This window comes from Xenopus laevis, chromosome 7S (assembly GCF_017654675.1).
Source record: "Xenopus laevis strain J_2021 chromosome 7S, Xenopus_laevis_v10.1, whole genome shotgun sequence".
NCBI classification, from domain to species: domain Eukaryota; kingdom Metazoa; phylum Chordata; class Amphibia; order Anura; family Pipidae; genus Xenopus; species Xenopus laevis.
The window spans coordinates 110784743-110801088 of record NC_054384.1 but is presented as its reverse complement, the minus strand read 5'-3'; the positions used below and the strand labels follow the sequence as shown (position 1 = coordinate 110801088).

Here is a 16346-nt window from a genome sequence, read left to right as displayed (position 1 = left end):
CCTGGGCACTTGGAGTTGGTACAGCCCTCCAGTGGGTACAGGCAGGACCGCCATCAGAAATCACAGGGCCCCATACGACAACATTTTCTGGGCCCCCTGGGCTGCGTCCACCGCAAGCCCCACCTACAGGTCCGCCCTCCCCACCCCACAGGTCCGCCCCCACCACACGTTAAAAAATAAAAAAAATATTGGTGGCTAGGGTTCCCACATGTTAATAAAAGATAAAAAGATATTGGTGGTCAGGGCCCCCCATAAAAAAAAACATTTGTGGCCAGGGCCCCCCCATTAAAAAATATTGGTGGCTAGGAACCCACATGAGAAAAAAAATTGGTGGCCAAGCCCCCCCCCCACATTATAAGAAAATTGGTGGCCAGGGCCCATTAAACATCCATGCCTTCACAAAATCAGCAGCTGGGGGGCCCGGCTAATCAAGTAAGTGTGACGTGGCCGGGCCCCGAGGGTCCTTACCCTCGGGGCCCCCCTACAACTCTCCCCCCTGTCCCCCCTGTCCCCCCTGTCCCCCCCCCCTGATGGCTGCCCTGGGTACAGGCACAGCTCACTGCAAATATGGGTAATTCCATTCTGTCAGGGGCACGTGGGTCTCTTTAATGACTTGTGGTGAGGTCCATCTGAGGATGAAGTGCCGCCCCCCCGGGCTTGTCATTGGTTCCTGGAATGGAATAAAACTCAGAGTGGGAGGTGCTTATCTACTGAATAAGAAGGGGAGGGGATACACAGCCACTCCCAGTGCAGGAGGTACAGTGGGTTCCTGGGTATCTGGGGTGCATGTGGGGGAGGGGTGGGGATTACATGGTCTCATTTTGGGACAATATTTGGTTTTTTATCACTTACCAGAAGCCCGAGATCCCCCAAAAGGCTGCTGAGCCACAAGTGCGCCTGTGGATTTATCATTTATATAGAAATTCCCAGCCGAGTGCCGAAGAATCTGAGTCGCCTCCATCACTACATTCCTGAGACCAGACACAGAGATTTCATTACAATCTGATACATTTATTTCCCCTATAGATACATGTGTCTTTACTCAATTCAGCAGGAACAGACCCTAAGTTTGCTCATAGTCTGTACAGAGAGATCCCATAAAACTATGGCAGCATAGGTATTCCCTGTACTAAGCACAATTCAGCAGGAACAGTCCCCTAAGTTTGCTCATAGTCTGTACAGAGAGATCCCATAAAACTATAGCAGCATAGGTATTCCCTGTACTAAGCACAATTCAGCAGGAACAGTCCCTAAGTGCTCTGTGCTGGGCAGTGACTGCAGGGAGTTCTATACAGTTTATTGGGACGGAGCAGCAGCTTTACGTTACGGGTTCTCCCCTATGTTTGGGGTCTGTTACTCTCATTTCTCATCTCTAGATTTGCTCATTAATATTTAGTCTCATTAGAGCCGAACGTCCCCCAGTATTGGGCAGGTATCAGCGCTACTCACTTGTCCTGAGCAAACACTGCCCCCGTGAGGCCGTATGGGGAGGTGGAGTCAATAAGGTGCAGGACTTCTCTGTAATTGTTTTCTGGATAAACGTAAACCGCCACCACCGGCCCAAATATTTCCTGTAAGAGAAGGAAGAAATAAATGAACAGGGGCAATGAGGCACCAGGGGGTCCAATCAGAAGCAAAAGCCCCAGGAACAGGATGTGGGGGGGTGTGTTAAAGGCAAGTGGGCAAAATAGGAGATTTTTTTTATTCTTAGTTGGCTGGTCCCATGGCCCAGTGGGTGATATCTGAGGCACCTGGAGGGCAAGGCCCTGGTAGGTCACATTCTTGCATGGGGGGAGTGTATTTCCTGGTGCACATGTGCTTTATAGCAGCGACTTCCCCTTTACAAAGGGGAATAAGGACGTGGTGAGGTCACATATTATATATACAGTGGGTGCTGCCATACTGCCAGGCGTTGCTATGGAAACAGGCGCTCGTACCTCCTGCAGGATCTTCTCCTTGGGGTTTTTGCTCTCAATGATGGTCGGTTCCACGAAATACCCCTCGCTGTCGTCACACTTCCCCCCTGCTAGAATGGTGAGGTCCGGGGAGGATTGGGCGTGTTTCATCCAACCCTGTATCCGCCTGAAAGACTGAGGAAAGGGCAAACGTCATGAATTCGGCCCCTCGACCCTTATTGGCAACTGCCATTGACCAGGTCTTGTGCCCCAACCCCCCACCAGCCAGAAACCTGCTTGATCTTCTTCAATTGTGCCCCTGTAGTTACGCTATTGCTGTTCATTTGGTTGCACTCTACCTCCCAGTGCAGTGCTTGGGCTCTGCCCCAAAATCCTCTAGAGCCACCAAAGTAGTAACAGAGATCAGAACCGACCCATAAACACTGCTGTGCTGCCCTCCTGCTCCCCATACTCAGCATCATCAGCCTGTGCAAAGATTAGGGAGTCCTGCTCCCAAGAGCTTTCAATCTAGAGGGATAGAATCATATAACAGATTCCCCTGGATAGAATAATGCAGAATATCCCCAAATCTTGTGAAACCCCTCGCTGGGGCAGAAGGAGGTCCCTTACCTTTTGGTCGATGACAGCGGAGAGGAAGGAGGTGAAGTCGTCAGGCTGAAAGAAGGAAAGAAGTGTCAGCAGTGCGGATCAAACAGCACAAGGTGGAACTCGACACAAATCCCACAGCTGAAGGGGCGCTCGGCACCTGACATCGGGGAGGGATCAGATCCGGCTCCCCCTAATCCAGTGTCAGGTTCAGAGAGAGGAGGATGAGAAGCGCTTGGCGGAATTAGCGGCGACTTTAATCTCATCAAAGAGCAGCTGAGCGGGGGGGATAAATGACAAATTCACACTCACGTTCCCCACTTTGATCCCAGCGAGTTCCTCCAGCAGCCGCTCTCTCATCCGGGGCCACAGTGAGTCGGACACGTAGAGCCGGGAATAGGCCGAGCATTTCTGCCCCCGAATTCGAACGCCGAGCGGATCGTCCCATTCACCGCACTCTCCAAGTCGGCCGAGCTGTGCACAAAATGGAAATTCTTCCCTCCGCATTCTGTCCGACCCGGGGGAGATTTATACATCAATTCCATCCCATTCCCATCAATGTGCCTGTCCCCCTATTCATTACCTGCCCCCCACCTCCCCAATAACGGGGTGCAATGCTGATGATCTAAAGCACAGAAAGGAGGATTGTGGGCAATAAACTGGGCACTTTGTGCACCCCCTGTTCCCCAGTATTGAACCCTCATATACCCGAGGGGGTAAAGTCAGTGAATCTACTAAAGGAACAAGCAGCGAATCTCTCTATTGCAAAAGCCACTGGTGTATTGGGTCCCCTCCTGTAACATCAAGTGGGACCAAGTAAATCCCTTTATTTAGGGACCTGTCTGAGTCTCTCCCCCCTGGGACTGAGCCCTCACCTCCAGCCAAGCGGGGAAAAGTCCGATACACATCCAGGTTCTGTGCCACCTGCTTCCATAGGAGCTTGAAGGTTCTGAGTACAAAGAAAATCAAAATATTAATAAGATTATAGGAACTGCAAGGGCACATAGTAACCAACAACTGTTGGGTTTGGGTTCTACCAATCTTCCCCTACTGTTTTCATTTTTGTCTCTATCTTGTCCCCCATCTTGTCCTACTGTCTCCATCTTGTCCTACTGTCTCGATCTTGTCCTACTGTCTCCATCTTGTCCTACTGTCTCCATCTTGTCCTACTGTCTCCATCTTGTCCTACTGTCTCCATCTTGTCCTACTGTCTCCATCTTGTGGAGAGTTGGGGTGAGTGCTTATTTGTACCCTGGGTACCCCTGGAACTATAGCAGGGTGACACCCCAATGTTTCTATATATGTGTAACGTTGTTATGAGCTAAGGGGGCCCAGTCTGAAGGTCAGTTAGGGGGAGATTTGGGGTGAGTGATTATTTGTACCCTGGGTACCCCTGGAACTATAGCAGGGTGACACCCCAATGTTTCTATATATCTGTAACCTTGTTATGAGCTAAGGGGGCCCAGTCTGAAGGTCAGTTAGGGGGAGATTTGGGGTGAGTGTTTATTTGTACCCTGGGTACCCCTGGAACTATAGCAGGGTGACACCCCAATGTTTCTATATATCTGTAACCTTGTTATGAGCTAAGGGGGCCCAGTCTGAAGGTCAGTTAGGGGGAGATTTGGGGTGAGTGATTATTTGTGCCCTGGGTACCCCTGGAACTATAGCAGGGTGACACCCCAATGTTTCTATATATCTGTAACCTTGTTATGAGCTAAGGGGGCCCAGTCTGAAGGTCAGTTAGGGGGAGATTTGGGGTGAGTGCTTATTTGTACCCTGGTACCCCTGGAACTATATCAGGGTGACTGTTACCCCAATGTTTCTATATATCTGTAACCTTGTTATGAGCTAAGGGGGCCCAGTCTGAAGGTCAGTTAGGGGGAGATTTGGGGTGAGTGATTATTTGTACCCTGGGTACCCCTGGAACTATAGCAGGGTGACACCCCAATGTTTCTATATATCTGTAACCTTGTTATGAGCTAAGGGGGCCCAGTCTGAAGGTCAGTTAGGGGGAGATTTGGGGTGAGTGCTTATTTGTCTCTTCCATCTCTTACCTCTAAGTCCCTATAAACGATGGAGTTGGTGCTGACGGAGATGCTGATTGGCTGCTCGTGCGTCAGGTCCATGGCGTATTTGGCGTTGAATCGGAAGAAGTCGATTAACTCGGCAGCAGCATCAATTTCTGCCTGAATCACAGTTTCCCCTAGAACAAGAGTGTGAGTTTGGGGGTCACTTTGCAAGTGGATAATGTGGTCAGTTAGATATCAGGGGGGGGGGGTGGGAATGAATAAAAGAGGAAATTACTGCACTACAAGTCACATGTTTGTGTGGGTAGAAAAGAAAGAGTTAATCAGATCCAGTACGGACAACTCCCAGCACCCACAGATGATACAAGTCCTGTGTATGTGACGCTCACCTGCCCAATCATAGTCTTGGCCAGAATCTCCGCCCTCCTGGGGCCGCTCAGAAGATCCGCAGCTTTAAAGAAGATCTGCGCCCGGTCCTGTACGGGTTTCAGGTCCCATTCCTTGCGCACGGCCAGCGCCTGCATTGATGGCTTTATTCAGCAACTCCTGGGGGGCGACACAAAGTGGGAGGAGTCAGCTGGAATAAACGGCTGTACTATAGGGGCGACACTGGGGTTGGGGGGTGCAGAGATAGGAGCATGTGGGGGAACTGGGAAAATGATTGGGCAGAAATACATTGGGCCTGGCCTCCTTCTTAATGTTTCATATGTAGGGTATTTAAAGGGGAAGTTAAACTTCACATGATGTGGCAGACATTAGCAATACAAGCACAGTTGCTCGTTACTACTCAGCACAGAAATGCGGGGGTGCAGGGACCCCTTAAACAAGCAGCCATGTTGCGGGTGTAACACAGGGCCTGTTGAGTGGGGGAGAACACATCTGAGTAAGCACTCACCTTATCCGCATAGCAGTACTTGGCCACTCAGTGAGAATGCTTGAAGGGCTGAAATACACAAGGAGCCGGGAGTTATCAGTTAAAGTGACGGCAGCAGCATTTGAAGCATTGTGGGGGGATCTACCCAGTTACTCCAACTACAGATTCATTTTTCTATGTAGTGTCAGTGACGAATTATTGGCCCCCGATTTTACCGACACTTGGTACCGCACGTCCTTAGTCCAGACCTCCTCTCCCCCCATGACACACGGGATTTCTTCTGTTTTATCTGTCAGCTCCTGTAATGCCTTATAATACAATACATCATAAACTGGGGGTGCAAATGCACGGGGCAACTCTTTTGTATGGTTTTTCCAGTCTAGGAGCCATAGCCACCAATCAGATGCTTGTGGTGCTCTGATTGGCTGCAGGTTGCTCTAGCCCTGTGAATATTCCAATGCTCCGATTGGCTGCAGGTTGCTCTAGCCCTGTGAATATTCTAATGCTCTGATTGGCTGCAGGTTGCTCTAGCACTGTGAATATTCCAATGCTCCGATTGGTTGCTCTAGCCCTGTGAATATTCTAATGCTCCGATTGGTTGCTGGCTGCTCTAGCCCTGTGAATATTCCAATGCTCCGATTGGCTGCAGGTTGCTCTAGCCCTGTGAATATTCTAATGTTCTAATTGGCTGCATGTTGCTCTAGCCCTGTGAATATTCCAATGCTCTGATTGGCTGCAGGTTGCTCTAGCCGTCTGGATATTCCAATGCTCTGATTGGCTGCAGGTTGCTCTAGCCCTGTGAATATTCCAATGCTCTGATTGGCTGCAGGTTGCTCTAGCCCTGTGAATATTCCAATGCTCTGATTGGCTGCAGGTTGCTCTAGCCCTCTGAATATTCCAATGCTCCGATTGGTTGCTGGTTGCTCTAGCCCTGTGAATATTCTAATGCTCTGATTGGCTGCAGGTTGCTCTAGCCCTGTGAATATTCCAATGCTCCGATTGGTTGCTGGTTGCTCTAGCCCTGTGAATATTCCAATGCTCTGATTGGCTGCAGGTTGCTCTAGCCGTCTGGATATTCCAATGCTCTGATTGGCTGCAGGTTGCTCTAGCCCAGTGAATATTCCAATGCTCCGATTGGCTGCTGGTTGCTCTAGCCCTGTGAATATTCTAATGCTCTGATTGGCTGCAGGTTGCTCTAGCCCTGTGAATATTCCAATGCTCTGATTGGCTGCAGGTTGCTCTAGCCCTGTGAATATTCTAATGTTCTGATTGGCTGCTGGTTGCTCTAGCCCTGTGAATATTCCAATGCTCCGATTGGCTGCTGGTTGCTCTAGCCCTGTGAATATTATAATGTTCTGATTGGCTGCAGGTTGCTCTAGCCCTGTGAATATTTTAATGCTCTGATTGGCTGCTGGTTGCTCTAGCCCTGTGAATATTATAATGTTCTGATTGGCTGCAGGTTGCTCTAGCCCTGTGAATATTTTAATGCTCTGATTGGATGCAGGCTGATCCAAGTAATAACCCACAAACAGACAGGCTTTCGGTTATCAGCTTGTTAGAAAATATTGTATGTTAATCATTAATGAACTGTCTGGGAATCTCGCCGTCTGTACAAACTAACCAATTTAACAAAAAAAAAATTTAAAAAAAAAAACTCTAAACACTCAAAAGCCTGCCCTTCCCCTGGTAACAGATTAACCTGTGTCTATTTTGGCATCTATGGCCAAAATAACATTCCAGTCAAATATCTGCAGCCCATACAGGAGGCAATTGGGACATCTGATGGGTTTAGTATCTGTTTGAGGACCTCCCAGGAGCTGTGCAATCTCTCTCTTAACATGTCATACCTGCCCCCCTATAAGTACCATCAACATTTTATTATCTGCACTGTCCCTTTAATGTTTACAAGCAAAAAGGCAAGTTACGTACCTGCTGGAGGGCCGCCCTTTCCAAGCTGCCAGGTTTAAACTCCAGGATTGGCTCGTTCTTCACTTCCACTGCTGCACAATGATGCCGGCGCCACCTACAGGAAACAAGAGACAAGATCAGGCTTTACCCATAAGAACCCCAAATACCCACTGTATCCCCCACTGATTTACACTGACATTGTCTGACACACACACTGGAGCCCCTAAATCAGCCCTCCAAGTCCTATATCTCTGCTTTATAGAACCAGATGGAGGGGGGTGGGGCACCCAGTGAGATTGGGGAAAAATAATTCTGTTTGAAAAATAATCCAGTTTTGTGAACCCTACACAGGTAAATACCCCCCCCCCCCCGGCCACCACTAACACTGTCTAAACACAATAACAAATTATCAGTCCCCCCCCTTCCACCTGTTTGTAGATTTGTCTCTGTTACAAACTGAAAACATTCTCCCCTCCCACCAGAACTGACAGTCGCTGCCTCCCAATGCAAGTGCCACATAGGAACATACTGACACCACAATTAGGATAAGGGGCAGGGGCCCCCAGTTGTAGCTGAGCAGGTTGGACATGAGATTGTGGCCCCAGTTAGTGCATTAGGGGCCCCAGTGTAGCAGCATTTTGTTCCCTGTCAGTCAGAGAAGCTGCAGAACCTCTTGGGAGCGGCAACTGTCAGTCATTAAAGGGATCCTGTCGTCGGAAAGCATGTTTTTTTCAAAACACATCAGTTAATAGTACTACTCCAGCAGAATTCTGCACTGAAATCCATTTATCAAAAGAGCAAACAGATTTTTTATATTCAATTTTGAAATCTGACATGGGGCTAGACATATTGTCAATTTCCCAGCTGCCCCTGGTCATGTGACTTGTGCCTGCACTTTAGGAGAGAAATGCTTTCTGGCAGGCTGTTATTTTTCCTTCTTAAAGGGATAGTGTCATGGGAAAAAAGCAGTAAAGAGTGATTGAAGTTTATCAGAGCACAAGTCACATGACTGGGGGCAGCTGAGAAATTGACAATATGTCTAGCCCCATGTCAGATTTCAAAATTGAATATAAAAAAATCTGTTTGCTCTTTTGAGAAATGGATTTCAGTGCAGAATTCTGCTGGAGCAGCACTATTAACTGATGTGTTTTGAAAAAAGTTTTTTTTTCCCATGACAGTATCCCTTTAACAATTAAGAGAAGCTTCAGTTCAGCTGCAGAAGACGAGGTTTCATAGATACTTAGTTCTAGTCGTGCAACCACAAGAGCTGGTGATCTAACCCCGCCCCCTGCAGGCCAGAGATCATGTGACAGTTTTGCTCTGCAGTGGGGGTGCCCCAGGGGGTGCAGGAGCAGATCTGGACACTTACCCGGCACAGGAGCGAGTGAGGAGCCCGCGGAGCTGCAACATGTTCCTGCCGGGTCAGTGACTCCCCTGGGACTGAGCTCACCTTGCGCTTCACACACAGAACAAGCTCCGCCCGCTTCGTGTTACTAGGAGGCGTTCCAGCAGGCGGCAGAGCAAAGGGTTAATGTAACGAGTATTTGACCCGCTCCGGGGGCAGGAGAATAACGCAGGAGTGTCACACACCGGGGGAGGAGTCAGCACGGTATAAAGTAAGACAAGTGAGTCATTGGAGCGCAGAAATAATTAGCGTCTACACACCAGCCAATCGGAAGCTCCGTTACGTCTCTACGTCACGCTTAGCCCTGTGTTGCAGGTTCTTGGAATCATCCATTCCCACACATATAGGGGAGGACTGCTGCCGTAAAACCACGGGAAGGGCTCAGGGCGGCCGAATCTATTCCTGGATGACATTCTAGTTAATAAACAAATCTCAGACTGATAAATTAAAGGCGCATTAGGCTGCGAGAGAGCTATAATCGCGTGCTGTATTTCTGGCGTGCGACTTTCCCTCCCTCGCCTCGTTTTGACCACACTCCGATGTAGGCGTTGAGAAACCATGAGAACCAATCAGCTGTCTCGCGGAGGAGCTGTTGTCCAATGAAATCGTGAGCAGTGACAGACGCCTCTGTGGTGAACTGGGGCAGACCATTCAGTTGCAGGGGGGCAGCTGTTATTGGGTCACATCAAGAGGCCCAGGGTAGTGGAATATCAATTCTTGTCTTGGCTTCTCTTACTGGGGCAGTACGCGCAATGCGGGGCCCCAAATGGGCAATAACGGACTTTGCTAATGCAGCACGCATGCGCACAACACATGGGATGAACTAATTTACATATTGAAAATTCACCACCAATCAGAAGCCTGTATTCTGCACATTCATCATTTAATGTTATTTATTGGATTATTTAAGGGTTTAGGTGCCGGTACATTGTATGTCGTTTCCATATATACCTGATGTGTAAGTGGGGGATCCCTTGGAGCCGAACTGGAGAATCACGTGACTGTGTCTCCCTAAGGAGCACAAGGGAGGTACTGAGTGGGATACAGTGAGTAGGGAGAGTGTAGGGAAGTGTTACAGCTCTTTTACTATTTGTCTAGCAGGTTCTTACTCTGTAGGAGCCACACACTGTGTGTAATGATAGAACTGAATAATTATATGTGAATTTAAAGGGGAAGTCAATCCTGCGTAACATAACTTTGCTCAGCTGTTGTTGGACTACAAATTCTAGGAGGTTTACAGTATATAAAATTGAAGCATGCTGGGAACTGTAGTCTTAAAGGGGCAGTAAACCCAGCTACATCTCCATCCCACAGCGCCCCCTAGTTTTACATAGAGTTTGCCAAAAACTGTCATTTTCTGAAAATTCACCAATGAGAATTCTACTGCTCAAAAATTATAAATGCAAAAGAACTGACCAATGAGAATGATTCCCAGTCCCATGTCAGACCTGTTGCTGTTATGTTACATATAGAGACAATTATGTCTGTCCTTCATTATATCAACTATTAATAATCACAGATCCGCACACACAAAGTGATCTGCAGTGAGGAAAGTGCCCCTTCTTTTTATTTCTTCAAACCACCAATATCAACGTTTCGGGGGGTACAACCTCCCTTCATCAGGATTTAAGTACAAATGTGACCAATCACCTTTATAGACGTAACCCCGCCTCTTCCCTCTTACTCACCCGATCACATGTAGTAAATGTGTTAATTGACTCTTCGTGTAAAAAGATATTTTTGATTAAAAAAATCCATTCTCAAAAGTCCAAGTCCCACATAAATAGTGAATTTTCTCCAAAAGCCCAATCCCCAAGTGTTAAACATAATTCAAAATACTTTCCAACAACCTTAATCAAAGGGGTAACAAGATACTTTAGCATTGCTCTTTAATACCTCTGATGTTCTTAGTATTATTCTCTATCCATTGACGATAGATAAGATAGGCTTTTTTTACTATTATTTTATTTATTATATATTTTTATTATTTTATTTAAATCAGTCACTGGCTGCGGAGACTGGGGGTTCATAGGAAGCAGACAGGCCTGTGATTGGTTGGCTTCTACGCATGCAATTTCAAAAAAACGAAATAAAAACGGTTTGTCTTTCCTGTCTCACTGGTGAGTTGGTTCTCCTTGTGTAAATGTGTTTTCATCAACTTCTATAGAGAAGCAGTTTGGCACGTAAAGCAAATGGAAGCTCAGGGGTAAAGCTCCGCTGACCAACTGCCACATTGACCAATAGAAATGTCTGTATGATAATAGCAAGGTGCCTGACATGGGCCTGGGATTAGCATTCTCATTGGCCAGTTCTCTTGCATCTATAATTAAGTATTTCTTTAACTTCTGCAGAGAATTAGGGGGATCTAAAAAAACCTATACTGGAAGGAATTCTATAAATGATAGAAACACAGGCACATATACCTTTATTACAGCATAGCTTGACACTAACAACATGGAAATTAAACTACTCTCACAAATAAAACCAGCAGCCCAGTATGAGGTGCAACTACAATGAATCAACACGGGGAGAGTATAAAGTCACTATGCAAATCAGTATATTACATATAGAGAAAACTTTACAATGGGGAAATTTCTTCCCAGATGGACTGTTTTGCATATGCAAAGTGACTAAACTGCTGGTCCCACTTTGTGCTCTCCCTATAATAAACAGACTGTGTATTTAACCCCATTCACTTTGCCTTTATTGCAAAAAATGAAAAAAATAAATAAATAAAAAGAAAATAAAATTGGGTCCTTATATTTTGACAGATACAATGAGAGCTCCAATTTGTATAATGAAGAATATAATGCTTTTAGCAATTGTGCAGAGTTACATTTCCAATCTTTGTGCTCATCCGCTAATTTGCATTGGTGCAAATAGGAGAGTGCAGTGTAAAGCCTGATATCCTGCTCCAAAGACAATGTATGATAGGAAACTGCAGTCTCAATTCCCAATCAGTCTTATCATAGAATTCAACTAACGTCCAGCTCTAAGTGCCAATGCAGGGCTTTAGTTTTTAAGTGAAGCAGCCAGACAGGACTGTGATTGGTTAGTGTGTATGCATGTTTAATAGTGAAGGCGGAGACTAGAGCAAGCAGCCGGAGGAAAGAATAATATTGTCAGTCCCTTAGCTCAGGTCACTATCAGCGAAGAGCAGACTGAGCATGTGCAGTAGTTTGGCAAGAGATGGAGAGATACTGTGGGAACCTTCAGAAACATGGATCTTTATTTCTATAGAGATTTAGTCACTTTGGGTTGGTACAAGAGCCCAAAACACACATTTGTTTAGGCTTTAGTGTCCCTTTAAATTTCTTCCTGTGGACTTAAAAGAAAACTAAAGTAGTCTTATCCAAACTTCCCTGTCCTTATTAATTCAGAGGCCTTAGGGTCAGGCCACACAGGGCGTTTTGGGGAGATTTGGTCACCTGGTGACTAATCGCCTCATTTTTGCGGCGACCAATCTCCCCAACCGCCTTCCCTGAATATGCGCCGGCTAAAATGAAAAAAACCCGGCGCTAATCACACGCGGGGATTCGTTTTCCAAAGTCGCCCAAAGTTGCCTAGTGAGATGACTTCGAAAAACAAACTGCCGCGTGTGATTAGCGCCGGCGTTTTTTTTGTTTTTCATTTCACCAAATCTCCCCAAAATGCCATTTGTGGATTGACTCTCAGAGTTTCAGACTTGAGGGTTTCTAATCTTGTATCTCTCACCAGAAATCTTACTGAAGGGGCAACTGGAAGTAACGGATTCATCAATTCCGACGTTGAGATTTCCCATGAGCTCCAGGCGAATATATTGGCTATTTTACATTAAAAAAATTGAAAGAGTTTCCTTTGGATTTTAAAAATTATCCTTTATTTATCCTTTATCCTTTAGTGGAAATCTATTAAATTGGCATCATTTTTTTTGAAAAAAATTAACGAGTTGAAATCTAGTGACCATTGTGTGTATATGGTTTATATTAAGAAGGTTTTCTTGGAGTTCATAATAGAAATGGATTTGCCCGACACAAGTGTTGCTTAGATGAAGCTCTCGTGGATTTCCTCATTTCATGAATATGTTGGTCTTTAGCTAAGAAACAAAATCACCCACTTAAAAAATGGGCTCATAAATGGTCAATGTTATTTGAAATCTAATACAGGTATGGGACCTATTTAATTTCAGGACTTTCCTGATAACGGATCTTTCCGTAATTGGGATCTTTAAACCTTAAGTCTACTAGAAAATCATATAAACATTAAATAAACCCAATAGGCTGGTTTCGCCTCCAATAAGGATGAATTGTAATTCAGAACTTCCTGTATAACAGGTTTCTGGATATCGGATCCAATACCTGTAATGTCAAGAAGTAAATGTAAATTTATTATTAATGGAGTTGCCTGAAACCCAGGAAGGTCTGGTCGAGTATTGAATGTTTTCTGCAGCAAAAAATAAATATTAAAATCAAATTATCTCCCTCATTTGCTTTAAAGAATTTTGGTTTTAAACTGCCAGTTCCTTGCATTGAAATTCTTCCTAAACTCAATTCCTTATTCATCGCTGCCACAAAAAAAAAATATCTTTTGCTTTTTTGGTTGAAATAAGCTACTTTCAACCAATCTTATATGTTTTGTATTTTCAGCCATCTGGTTTCTAGGGTCCATATTCCCCTAGCAACCATGCACTGATTTGAATAAGAGACTGGAATATAAATAGGAGAGACCTGAATAGAAAGATGAGGAGTAAAAAGTAGCAATAACAATACATTTGTAGCCTTACAGAGCATTTGTTTTTTAGATGGGGTCAGTGACCCCCATTTAAAAAATGGCAAGAGTCGGAAGAAGGGAAATAATTAAAGAAAAACTATAAAAAAGCAAAATGTAAGACCAATTGAAAAGTTGCTTATAATTAGCCATTCTATCGCATCCTGAAAGGGAACTTAAAGGCAAAGCACCCCCTTTAACAGTAATTTTGTATCTTTATTAAACTTCGTGCTTTATGTTATGTGTATCATTCTGCATTATTGGATTTGTATAAAACTCACGTATGTCTGAAAAATAATAAAAATTTGAAGGAAAATGAGAAAAAACATCTGGACGGCTTCATGCGATTGTTTAGAAACCCCTATGAGACCGAGTGCAGCAATGTTTGTCTGTTTGGGAATAAAATGCACAACCCCATTGTATTGTTGGGTCAGTCTCTATACACAGTCTCTTATACAAAGAGGGGGACTGGGTTCTACCCATTTCTCCTGATCATCAGAACTTCTTATCATTTTACTTTGTAACATAAGGTCCTTATATTGTGGAACTGGTGTCCCATGAGCACTGGGGCAGTATGGCGTCAACCGGGGCAGTATGGTTTCAACCGGGCAGTATGGTTTCAACCGGGCAGTATGGCGTCAACCGGGGAGTATGGCTTCAACCGGGGCAGTATGTAGTCAACTGGGGCAGTATGGCTTCAACCAGGAGAACATGGCATCAACCGGGGAGTATGGCTGCAACCAGGGGAGTATGGCGTCAACCGGGGAGTATGGCTTCAACCGGGGCAGTATTGAGTCAACCGGGAGAACATGGCTTCAACCGGGCAGCATGGCGTCAACCGGGGCAGTATGGAGTCAACTGGGGCAGTATGGCTTCAACCAGGAGAACATGGCATCAACCGGGGAGTATGGCTGCAACCAGGGGAGTATGGCTTCAACCGGGGCAGTATTGAGTCAACCGGGAGAACATGGCTTCAACCGGGCAGCATGGCATCAACCGGGGCAGTATGGAGTCAACCGGGGGAGTATGGCTGCAACCGGGCCAGTATGGTTTCAACCGGGCCAGTATGGCGTCAACCGGGGCATTATGGTTTCAACTGGGGGAGTATGGTGTCAGATGGGGCAGTATTAGGGAACACCCTACCAACTGTCATGCAAATGTATATTGGGTGCAGATTGATTCTGACTGACCCAGATCCTGTATTTGTGACGCCCATTAATTTTTTAATACATTCATATTATTTATGTAAAAAAAACCGACACACAAATCAAGTTCCTGGGATTTTTGGCATTTATTGAACGTTTTTTTTTTCTTTATTTTGTAACCAAAGACTTCCATTTTTAAACCCCCAAATTTGTAGGACAAACTTAACAAAAACAAAAAAACACAATTATGTGACTATTACAGTTAGAACCAGAAATACCCCAGGGGCAGGGGGAAATAATATACCGAAAAAAATATTCTTATAAGACTTTTTCTGTACAAAAAACGCTTTCCCACGACAGTAACACAAAGTGAGACACAGAATAAACTGCAGATATTGCGAATGAGAGAGATTTGCTTTTTGAACATAAAATCACTTCCGATTCTTTAACTTTCTCCAACTCTGCAGAACCAGTGGCTGCAGCAAAATAATCCTCCAAATAGAATCCCAGTTTATCTGTTTAAATCTGGCTCCATGATCTTTGTCCCTGCAGCTGGAGTTGGAAACAGTAAAGGGGATGTAAAGGCAAAAATAAAATCCAATACAAATCTCTACACAGTCGCCGACTGCTCTACAGGGAAACAAACAAAGCTGCTTGAGTTCTGCATGGCTGGGAAGTAAGGCGGGGGCTCCCCCTGCTGTACATAAGTATGATTGTTTCCCTGCAGAGCAGTTAGGGACCGTCTGACAATTCCTATCCACAGCAGTAAATGAAGGGAGAATTTCACTGCATACAGTCAGGTTTCTTATAAAAACGGTACATATTTTTTAATTAAAGTATATTGGAGATAGGTTTCTTTTTCATGAAATAAAGTAAAAATTTAATTATTTCGCCTTTACATGCCCTTTAAACCTAAAATATTTCCTATTTATGGGGTTTTAGCGAATGGCGACGTCTGACTGTTACCTATGGCTTGACTTCATCCCAAGAAACAAGAACGACAGAGGTCAAGGATTTATAGATGAAAATCCCATATTTCTGTAGTTTTTGAATTATTTTCCAGAAATTTGAAAAGGTTAAAAAAAAAGATCTAAAAATAAGGATCCAGCAAATCCAGGATTCCAATATTTTTTTGGAGGATTTGGATGCTGCCCAATCCTTAGATTTGAATGTAAAAAATACTCAGCATTCCTGTACCCACCCATCCTCTACAGAAGCTCCTAAAGGTTCAAATGACAATTTTTTTTTTCGAATTTTTGAAAACTGTAATACAAATTTAAACTGGGCAATGTCTCAAATTGTGAAAAGAAAATGACCTCAATATTTAAGGGCAGATTTATCAAAGGTTGAATTTCAAAGTTATGTGAACTCAACTTAAATGGGAGGTTATTTATGAAAAAACCGTGAACGTCTAATATTCGTTCGAATACGAACCACCCGAAAATTTGAGTCAAAGTTTTCCTCCGAAAAACAAAAGCATGGATGTCAGGAAGGCAATTAACATCTGCAAAAGGTTCAATTGACCCCTGCCCTTGACTTGTTCATGAACTCGGCAGGTTATAGGTGGCGAATATTTGAATTAAAACAAAGGTCGAAAAATCTCACTTTCAAATTCAAATTCGCGTTGGTGATTGAAAATTAAAATTTGAGTTTTGACCAAAAAAAAAAAAAAAGAGAATTCTAATTTACCATTCGAACCTTAATAAATCTGCCCCTTAATAAACTCTGTCTTAAAAAAGA

General features: G+C 44.7%; 1 non-coding gene and 1 pseudogene across 1 annotated transcript; one reads left to right on the top strand and one right to left on the bottom strand.

The window, feature by feature from the left end:
* Positions 1-370: 370 nt before the first annotated feature.
* LOC108697281 lies at positions 371-8720 on the bottom strand (annotated as a pseudogene).
* Positions 8721-9782: 1062 nt separating this feature from the next.
* LOC121396694 lies at positions 9783-9839 on the top strand. The gene has a single exon (XR_005963134.1). It is a non-coding gene; the product is annotated as a U7 small nuclear RNA (small nuclear RNA).
* Positions 9840-16346: the final 6507 nt, after the last annotated feature.